We start from the raw sequence: 11482 nt of genomic DNA, 5'->3' as shown, positions 1-11482 counted from the left end.
CTTGTTATTTCCTGGGTGAATCGAATACGGTGAATCATGGGCCTCTTGCAGAATCAACTTTCTGATCTCCAGATCATTGGGTACATAAACACGGTCTTCAAACCATAGGGTGTCGTGCTCATCCTCACGAAATCCTTTAGCTTTTCCCTTGCTCAGTTTCTCCTTTATGGCGGCAATTTCTTTGTCAGTTTTTGGGCTTCTCTGATTCTATCCATCAAAGTTGACTGAATCTCTAGTGCTGCTACATAGCCTCTCGGAACTATTTCCAAACATAGTTCACGAAGATTTTCTGCTAGCTCCTTGGGTATTTCTCCCGTCATTAACGTATTGACATGGCTCTTACGGCTTAATGCATCAGCTACTACATTAGCCTTCCCGGGATGATAATGGAATCTCATATCATAATCCTTGATGAGCTCCAACCATCTCCTTTGTCTGAGGTTCAACTCCTTCTGCGTGAAAATGTACTCCAAACTCTTATGATCCGTGTACACCTCACAATGATTTCCAATGAGGAAATGTCTCCATGTCTTCAATGCATGCACTACGGCTGCTAACTCCAAATCATGCGTGGCATAATTTAATTCGTGAGGCTTCAGTTGTCATGAAGCATACGAAACAACTCTCCCTTCCTGCATAAGCACTGCTCCAAGTCCTCGACGTGAAGCGTCGCAATACACCTCATAATCCTTGGTTTGATCTGGCAAAATCAACACTGGTGAGGTAACCAAACGTTTCTTCAATTCCTGAAAACTTGCCTCACACTCCTCAGTCCATTTGAACTTAGTATCCTTCTTCAGCAACTCCGTCATAGGTTTCGCAATCTTTGAAAAATTCTCAATAAATCTCCGGTAGTATCCTGCGAGTCCAAGAAAACTCCGGATCTCTCCAACTGTTGTTGGTGCTTCCCACTTGGTCACGGTTTCAACTTTAGCGGGATCTACTGCTATACCTTCTCCAGATATAACGTGTCCGAGGAATCCTACTTCCTTCAACCAAAATTCACATTTGCTGAACTTGGCGTATAATTGGTGTTCTCTGAGCTTTCCAAGTACCAAACGCAAGTGCTCCTTATGCTCCTCTTCATTTTTCGAATATACCAGGATATCATCAATGAACACTACGACGAACTTATCCAAAAACTCCATAAACACTTTGTTCATCATGTTCATAAAATAGGCAGGCGTGTTAGTCAGTCCAAATGACATAACGGTATACTCATACATTCCATATCTTGTGGTGAAAGCTGTCTTCGGTATATCCTGTTCTCGAATCTTCAACTGGTGGTACCCTGATCGCAAATCGATCTTGGAAAACACTTTAGCTCCTTGCAATCAATCAAACAGATCGTTGATCATTGGTAGTGGGTACTTGTTCTTGATTGTTACTTCATTCAATCCTCGATAATCAACAACCATTCTTAACGATCCATCCTTCTTCTCCACTAGAAGTACTGGTGATCCCCAAGGCGAAGAACTTGGGCGAATGTAACCTTTATCCAGTAACTCCTTAATCTGCTTCTTAATTTCCACCAATCCTTTGCTGGCATCCTATATGGTCTCTTCGATATTGGCCCAGTGCCTAGCAAAAGTTCAATCAAAAACTCAATATCTCTGTCCGGTGGCATGCCTGGCAACTCTTCGGGAAATACATCAGGAAAATCCTTTACCACAGGTACTTCCTCCTGCACAACTCCTGATAAGGAATTTACTTGTGTCCTGTTTGGCGCATGCCAGGATACATACTTGATCCTTCTTCCTTCTGGCGTTGTAAGCAAAATTTTCTTACTGGCGCAATCGATGTTTCCTCCATACATCGACAGCCAATCCATACCAAGAATCACATCCAGACCTTGAGATTCCAAAATAATTAAATCCGTTGGGAAAACATGCCTTCCTATACTTAATGGCACTTGAAAACATCCTTGACTGGCCATGTACTCCGCTCCCGGTGAGCTTACTAGCATAGGTGTTTTGAGAATCCTAGTGGGCAGGCTATACTTTTCCACAAATCCCCTTGATATGTCTGAATGCGATGCACCAGTATCAAAAAGAACGAGTGCAGTAAATGACTTAACCAAAAACTTACCTATTACTGCATCGGGCTGAGCTTCAACCTCCTCCACGCTAACGTGGTTCACCTGTCCCCTGTTGAAAGGGTTCGGCTTCTTCTCAGAACTTCCATTGCCATTTTGGCCTTCAGGACATTCATTGGCATAATGTCCTGGCTTCGAACACTTATAGCAAGTGACATGGCTCAAATCCTTCTTGGCTGGGGTTGATGGGGTGTTGCGGTTCTGTCCATTGCTTCCTCCGTTCCCATTACCATTCTTGGTGCCATTGTGATTGTGCGAGCTACCTACTCCATGGGTATGCTGAAATTGTCCTCCCGGTCTAGGGGTAAAACGTGGCTTCTGCTGAGCTCCTGAATTATACTTTCCTTGTCCATACTTCCTCTTGCGGTTCTCAATTTGCTGCTGCTTCCCTTCAATCATAAGAGCACGATCTACCAACTCCTGGTAGTTGTTGAAGGTGGCTACCATCAACTGCATACTCAACTCATCATTCAATCCTTCCAGGAATTTCTCCTGCTTAGCTGCATCCATAGCAACGTCATCTGGGCCATAACGTGCTAGCTTACTAAACTCCTCCACATATTGGCCAACTGTCCGTCCTCCTTGGCGCAAGTTACGAAACTCACGCTTCTTCATGGCCATTGCTCCTGCTGAAACATGGGCGGTACGAAAAGCCTGCTGAACCTGGTCCCATGTGAAAGTGTCGACTGGGAAGGTGGCTGTGAAATTTTCCCACCAAGATGCTGCGGGTCCTTCCAACTGATGTGCGGCAAACTTCACCTTCTCCGCATCTGTGCATCCTGCTGTGGTCAACTCCCTAGCTATCTTGCGGAGCCAATCATCTGCTACTATCGGCTCGGTACTACTGGAAAACACCGGCGGATTCAGCCTAGGAAAACGGGCTAAGTGGTCAACATGTGGTGGTGGTGGTGGGTTGTTGTTGTTGTTCCCCTGATTCTGATTCTGAACTAGCAACTGCATCAGGGTGTTCTGCTGCTGGATCAACTGGGTGAGCTCCGGCGGAAAGGCAAATCCGGGGTCACGTCTCGGAGGCATCTGAGGGTTTTTGAAAAGACGAGATATAAGAATAGAGGGGGTCTAAAGGGAAAACACTACCCATATGCACATGAGGCAAAAGCACACAATTTCAGTTCAATCAATCAAACAAAGGCATACAATCGATCTAACTATCGCAAAGTGCTCGGACTACTATATTTACATGGTGGACTACTACTACTGATAAGGTGGTCTACTAGAAATATTCTACGGTTGTAGACTCCATGATATCCGCTCCTGCTTCATCAACATAGTCATCATCACTACTATCTTGTTCCGAGTCGGTGCCGTCAATGATGATGTAGTCTTCCGGGCTAATCTCCTTGGGTTCTTTGTATTCATCTATTGGTGTTGGGCCTCCCATAAATATTCCAATCTTCTTGATCAGATCGTCATTCTTCTCCACCAATACTTCAATTTCTTCTTCATAATCTTCGCGTGTAGCCTTGAGTTCTTCCTCTAGTTCCTTGATTCTAGTCTTAGCCTTCTTTAGATCTATCATGTCGGGGCACATCTGATTCTCCTGTCGTCGAATGTGCTGATTTAACTCCTGAATAAAGGCTGCAATTGATCTATCCTTCCTGGTGCTAATCATCTCCCAGTGTTCATCTCGGCGCCCACAAATCTGGTAGATAGTATCCTTGAGATCCTTGCGGTAGACTTCTCCAATGCGTCCCATGGCGATGTGAGCTGCCATACTCTTTCCTAGACTCCAAGTTGGTGCATCAAAAGAAAACTCTATGGGCTCAGTAACTGGCATGAACGTCCTTCCTGGAACTTGAACTTGAATCATCCAGCGCTCTTCTTCAGGTAAAGTGTCATTGTAGGTTCCCATGAAGCTTGGTACTCCTATGTTCAGGTATCTAGTGACTTCCTTCAAGTGGCGTCCAAAGGGTGTATCTTCATCTGGTTGTGTGAACTTGTTCCTCGCATCCGCCATCCTAGAGAGTAGAAAAGATGAGAAGTCAAAAGAGAAGAGAGTGATCTAGGTTTTTAGCTTAGTGGTCGTGTCCTACAGTCAGTGTGTGCTCTGATACCATCTCTGTAGCGACCAGACCTCAAACAGTCTAATCTTTGTGCTCCAGTGTCATCCCTGGATCAGTAATGCTGACACCACACAGTACTCGGAGGGTTTATAGCAGAGTAGCAATCACACACTTATTACATCGAGTGTCTCAAAAGAGAACTTATTACAATAAATATGGCTTAAGGCCATCTAATAACGATAACAGCGGAAGGCTTGGAAGATAAGTGAGTCCATCAACTCCAACGGCATCACTGAGTATAGAACCACGACCTAAAACTCCTTAATCGTCGTCTGAAAAGTCTGCAACATTAACATTGCAGCCCGAAAACGGGTCAGCACATGGAATATGCTGGCAAGGTAACACATAGAGAGTAATGGAATGCAACAACTATTCTATATGCATATTTGGCTGGTGGAAAGCTCTATGGTTACTGTTTTTGCATAAAGCCAATTTTTCCCTACTGCAAAGGAATAAGATTAATTACTATCATGGTGGTTGTGAAACATTGAGAATGGTTGACAGCATTCTCAATCCCAATTAATTAACATCATTGAAAATCCCACAATATTAATTTTAGAGTAACATGTTGAGATTCACATGAAAATCCAGGTACTAGATACTCAAGATTTGTCCATAACCGGGGACACGGCTAATCATGATTAGTTTGTTACACTCTGCAGAGGTTTGCGCACTTTTCCCCACAAGACTCGATCGCCTCCGTTTGGTTTCTCGCACTACAAGGTGTTTGAGAAGACGGATGACCGAGACACAGTCTTTCAGAAGCGCTAGCACCTTACGACGGGTAGACCGGTACACCTACTTTCCCCTACATCTGCTAGTCTACCACTGTAAGAGTTCGCACAACTTAATCAACTATGCCAGAGACCATAATGGCTTGTGGCTGCACACGGAAGTTTCTAGTATGAATAATCTCATGATTCCCTTTGAGCCTCGGTGGCGGTCCAAAATAAAACAGGCAAGTCCTGGTAACCCCAGGTGCCTCAATCCACCCAGATGTGTGTTAGGTTGCCACCTTAGATAAACCCTTAATTATCAATCTCACATCTGTCATGGATATCACTCACCCAATCCACGTCTACTAGCATAGCATGGCATAATAAGCAAACGTAGAAGCAACTCCCAAAGGTTTGATAATAAACAGGTAATAGGTACTACCTCATCTACTTCCCATCCCACAATTTAATTAGATCCTAATCATGCAATGTGTGAGGATTGATCTAATGCAATAAAACTGGGTTGTAGAAAAGGTATGATCAAAGTGTTACTTGCCTTGCTGATGATCCGCGAAACCTAGACATTCAACGTAACAGGCGGCGCACTCCGGGTATTCTATCGCAGACAAACAACAAGCATACAATAAGTACTCATCTAATGCACAGGTAAAACTCAAATAAGAGATCTAACCAGAATGTTCAACTTAAGAACTCCGGTTGGCAAAAAGAATCAAATCGAACGAAGCAAAAGAAATCAAACGGCGAAAGAAAACAACTTCGTTCTAGTAATCTGGATTTAGGGCAAATTTAAAGTAGCAAAAACTTGTTTAAGTTGATTATTCGGAAAGAGGGTTTCGAGACGAAACTCCAGGCGCTTGAATCGCCTGATTCCGATAAACGAGCGAAAAGTTATACTAAAACGAAAATCGGATCAGAAATCGCAATCAGAAAATAACCGCGGAAAATCCGACGAAAAAGAAAAAAACGATGAACAGAATTTTTTAAAAAAAACTGCACTGAAAACGAGGCGGCGGCGAACCTCGAAAGGCGTGTGCTCCGGCGGCGGCGGCTAGGGTTAGGGCAGGCGGCAGCTGTTGGGCTCTCGGGCCCCGGGGCGGTGGCTTATATAGCCTAGGCCGGCGGAGTCCAGGCCGAATACGGCCCGAAGTCGGTTCGGCGCGTTTTTTTTAAATCCGCTCAGAAGAAAAATAAAAATAAATACTAAACGGACTCCAAAAATCACGAAATAAATTTTGCCGGGTTCCTAAAATCAAGCCCGATAAAGTGAACATTTATCTGGGCCCAAACTACAACTTTGAAAAACACGCATTTTTCCTAAATTCAAATAAAATACCGAAAAACTCTGAAATAAATCTTATTTGATTTTTTTATTAAATCCTTAATATTTCTATATTTTGGGAAAATCATTTTATTCCCTCTCTCATATTTTTTTAATAGAAATAATTGATGATAAAATAAATAAAATTAAATGATCCTGTTTACATAATTTGAGAAAACTCAAATATGCAAATAACGAAATCCCCAACTCTCTCCGTGGGTCCTTGAGTTGCTTAGGATTTTCTAGGATCAAAACCAAAAGCAAAATAAAATATGATATGCATGTTGACCTAATGTATAACATTCCAAATTGGAAATTTGGGATGTTACTCCCCTCTCCCCTTCTCTTCCGGTGGCGCTGAAACGCTGCCGTGGCCATCGTCATCATCACCGCGACCTACACCAACACCTCCGCCATCTTCACCAACATCTCCATCACCTTCCGCCCTCTATCTACAGCGGTACACTCTCCCGCAACCCGCTGTACCCTCTATTTGAACATGGTGCTTTATGCTTCATATTATTATCCAATGATGTGTTGCCATCCTATGATGTCTGAGTAGATTTTTGTTGTCCTATCGGTGGTTGATGAATTGCTATGATTGATTTAATTTTCTTGTGGTTATGTTGTTGTCCTTTGGTGCCCATCATATGAGAGAGCACGTGGATCACACCATAGGGTTAGTTGTATGTTGATAGGACTATGTATTGGAGGGCAAGAGTGACAGAAGCTTCAACCTAGCATAGAAATTGGTGCATACGGGATTGAAGGGGGACCAATATATCTTAATGCTATGGTTGGGTTTTACCTTAATGAACGTTAGTAGTTGCGGACGCTTGCTAATAGTTTCAATCATAAGTGCATAGAATTCCAAGTCAGGGATGACATGCTAGCAGTGGCCTCTCCCACATAATACTTGCTATCGGTCTAGTAAAGTAGTCAATTGCTTAGGGGCAATTTCACAACTCCTACCACCACTTTTCCACACTCGCTATATTTACTTTATTGCTTCTTTACTTACAACAGCCCCTACTTTTTATTTACTTGCTCTTTATTATCTTGCAAACCTATCCAACAACACCTACAAAGTACTTCTAGTTTCATACTTGTTCTAGGTAAAGCGAACATCAAGCGTGCATAGAGTTGTATGGGTGGTCGATAGAACTTGAGGGAATATTTGTTCTGCCTTTAGCTCCTCGTTGGGTTCAACACTCTTACATATCGAAAACTGTTGCGATCCCCTATACTTGTGGGTTATCATGTGGCGGCAATGGAGGCCGGCAATGGCTGTCGATAGGCAATGGAGGCGGAGTGTGTGGTGGGTGTTCCGCGCACACCCAATAGGGACACCACGCGCACTACACTACACCCGGGACTGCGCCGCCGCCGCGGTGTAGCCTCCCAGCTGGAGTTGTCCTCTGATGACGGCGGAGTGGCTGAGTGACGATGATGGACTGGTGCCATTGGCGATTGTTGGAGAAGCAGACGAGATAAGCTACATGGAGGGGGGGAATGCGATGCAGGACTCGCCGGCCGTGAGGGTTTTTATAGGAGGCTGGTAAGCATTGGGTTTTTGGGGGATTTCACCGAGTCAGTCGGGAAGCTTGCGTGGGAACCTGTGAGGTTGCGTGGGAACGGGCTCACCAACGATTCATTGGCACCACCGTTTGGCCAAAAGAACGCCCCCGCGCGCTACGCAAGCTTGCGCTATAAGCCGTCTGCAGCAGCGGGGTGACAAGACGTGCGAGAGGAGGACGAGAGGACACATACACATACAGTTAATAAAAAATGTTTGCGATTTAATTACCTACTATACCCCGTCCTAGTTTATAAGTACGATTTAACTAATAAAATACGAATGCATGTCGCCATAGATTATATCGTTGGAGTCGTATTTGAACATAGTTTCCAGCTATACAATTTCTGTAACATGCATTAACACTTTTTTGGTTAAATTTAAGGTTATACACTAGCAAGCGTTTGCCCACAACACACACGGCTTATTCCATCACAAACAGCTCTGATGGATCAACTGTCTGCCACGTATCGCACACGCAACTCTAATCTGATTCATGCTTGATGTCTCCGACATCGCTCGCACAGTTTGACTTATTTGCCACGTATCACTGTGCCGTCCTCTGCACGTGTCCCTCGGCAAGCTCTGCTCGCCGTTAGACGCTGCAGCGCATTGTGCTTGCTGTTAGGCGCCACGGCGTGCTTTGTCGTGTCCGTTGGCACGCTCTGCTTGCGTCCGTCGGCGCGCTCGGCTTGTGGACAACTTTTCCTTGAGGCGACCGCGGAGCGCTCTGCACACGTCCCTCCAAGCGCGCTCTGCCAACGGTTGGGCGTGCACACGATCACGTCGGGGGCCCCATATGCACGTGGTTGCGCCGCGTGCGTTGCCACGCGTTGCAGTTACGTGCGGCACAATGGAGTTATGCACTGCAAATTAGAACTGCCATCAGGGCCTGCCAATATTCCTGGCCGTCTGGCTTCCCCTTTAATTCTCGCGGCCATTATAACCTTAGTCTCTTCTGTTGGGGAACGTAGTAATTTCAAAAAATTCCTACACACACGCAAGACCATGGTGATGCATAGCAACGAGAGGGAAGAGTGTTGTCCGCATACCCTCATAGACCATAAGCGGAAGCGTTATGACAACGCGGTTGATGTAGTCGTACGTCTTCATGATCGACCGATCCTAGCACCAAAGGTACGGCACCTCCGCGATCTGCACACGTTCGGCTCGGTGACATCCCACGAACTCATGATCTAGCAGAGTGTCAAGGGAGAGCTTCGTCAGCACGACTGCGTGATGATGGTGATGATGATGCTACCCGAACAGGGCTTCGCCTAAGCACCGCTACGATATGACCGAGGTGGATTATGGTGGAGGGGGCACCGCACACGACTAAGAGATCAATGACAACTTGTGTGTCTATGGGGTGCACCCTGGCCACGTATATAAAGGATGGAGGGAGGAGGAGGCCGGCCCTCATAGGGCGCGCCCAAAGTGTGGAGTCCTACTAGGACTCCCTAGTCCAAGTAGGATTCCACCTCCCACATGGAATAGGAAAAAGAAGGGAGAAGGACAAGGAAGGAAGGGGGCGCCCCCTTTACCTAGTCCAATCGGACCAATCCATGGGGAAGGGGCGCGGCCACCCTTGAGGCCTTTCTCTCCTTTCCCGTATGGCCCATTAAGGCCCAATACGGATTCCCGTAACTCTCCGGTACTCCGAAAAATACCTGAATCACTCGGAACCTTTCCGATGTCCGAATATAGCCTTCCAATATATCGATCTTTACGTCTCGACCATTTAGAGACTCCTCGTCATGTCCCCGATCTCATCTGGGACTCCGAACAAACTTCGGTCATCAAATCACATAACTCATAATACAAATCATCACAGAACGTTAAGCGTGCGGACCCTACGAGTTTGAGAACTATGTAGACATGACCGAGACTCATATCTGGTCAATAACCAATAGTAGAACCTAGATGCTCATATTGGTTCCTACATATTCTACGGAGATCTTTATCAGTCAAACCGCATAACAACATACGTTGTTCCCTTTGTCATCGGTATGTTACTTGCCCGAGATTTGATCGTCGGTATCTCAATACCTAGTTCAATCTCGTTACTGGCAAGTCTCTTTACTCGTTCCGTAATGCATCATCCTGCGACTAACTCATTAGTCACATTGCTTGCAAGGCTTATAGTGATGTGCATTACCGAGAGGGCCCAGAGATACCTCTCCGACAATCGGAGTGACAAATCCTAATCTCGATCTATGCCAACTCAACAAACAACATTGGAGACACTTGTAGAGCACCTTTATAATCACCCAGTTACGTTGTGACGTTTGGTAGCACACAAAGTGTTCCTCCGGTATTCGGGAGTTGTATGATCTCACAGTCATAGGAACATGTATAAGTTATGTAGAAAGCAATAGCAACAAACTAAACGATCATCGTGCTAAGCTAATGGATGGGTCAAGTCAATCACATCATGCTCTAATGATGTGATCCTGTTAATCAAATGACAACTCATGTCTATGGTTAGGAAACATAACCATCATGGATTCAACGAGCTAGTCAAGTAGAGGCAAACTAGTGACACTCCGTTTGTCTATGTATTCACACATGTACTAAGTTTCCGGTTAATACAATTCTAGCATGAATAATAAACATTTATCATGATATAAGGAAATATAAATAACAACTTTATTATTGCCTCTAGGGCATATTTCCTTCATCTTCATCCTTTCGATCGCGCCTCACAACACAACAAGCACACCCATGACGACACATAGAGAAGGGATGTCCGGTGGAGCTCCAATGGAGTTCGGCGAGCATAGAGTGGATACCCACGTGAGGGAGACGGATCTCTCGGTGGTGTACACCATCGACCCGACCGTGGTGGATGACAACATCAACAACGTTGAACAGTTGCTTGCTGGAGACAAGTACAAGGTGGTCGGCATCGACCTCCAGTATACCGTCGGTCATCCCGACATAGATCAGAAGGTTGTCATCGCCAGTTGTGCGTGCGTCATCATGTCCTCATCTACCACTACTGCATGACCATAGAGCCTTGCGGCCATTTCAATAGGTTTGTCAACAGCATCGACTACAAGTTGCCACGGTGGATACCAAAGACGATGTAAAAGTGCTCAGTGTTACGGGCTTGTCCTGCAAGAACCTTGTCAAAAATCTGTGAACACTACAGGGTCTGGGGCAGCACGAAGCAGGACTCCCTGGTCAAACTTGTCTCGACCAGCATCGACCCCTACTACGAAAAGATGAAGCAGGATGCCTAGAGAACAAGTCATGTATCCTGGCACAAGGCCTGGATGCGGCAACTAGATGAACCTCACCTCAGGTTCGCGGCCAAGAGCATGTACACATACTACGAGATGCACAGGTGGATCGTTGACATGAGGAAGTGCCTCGTTACCCAAATCAACAAGCCCGGATCGAGCCACAAGAAGAGAAAGCGTCACAAGAAGTAGATGATGAGCAGATGATCGTTTATGCTAGTTAATCATGCATGTAATATATAGTTTACTTTATTGGTGTGTGTGGAAATGTCATGTGTGTAGTAGCCACCTATGTAATTATGCATGTAATAGTTTACTTTGGTGTGAGCAAATGCCATGGTTGTAGTATCCACCTATGTAAGTGGATGTTTAATTCGGTTACGCAAGCTGATAACCCACAAGTATAGGGGATCACAACAGTTTTTGAGGG

The sequence above is a fragment of the Triticum urartu genome, chromosome 2 (assembly GCF_003073215.2).
Source record: "Triticum urartu cultivar G1812 chromosome 2, Tu2.1, whole genome shotgun sequence".
Lineage (NCBI taxonomy): Eukaryota > Viridiplantae > Streptophyta > Magnoliopsida > Poales > Poaceae > Triticum > Triticum urartu.
The sequence above is the reverse complement of the archived record's forward strand: the minus strand, read 5'-3'. Positions refer to the sequence as shown.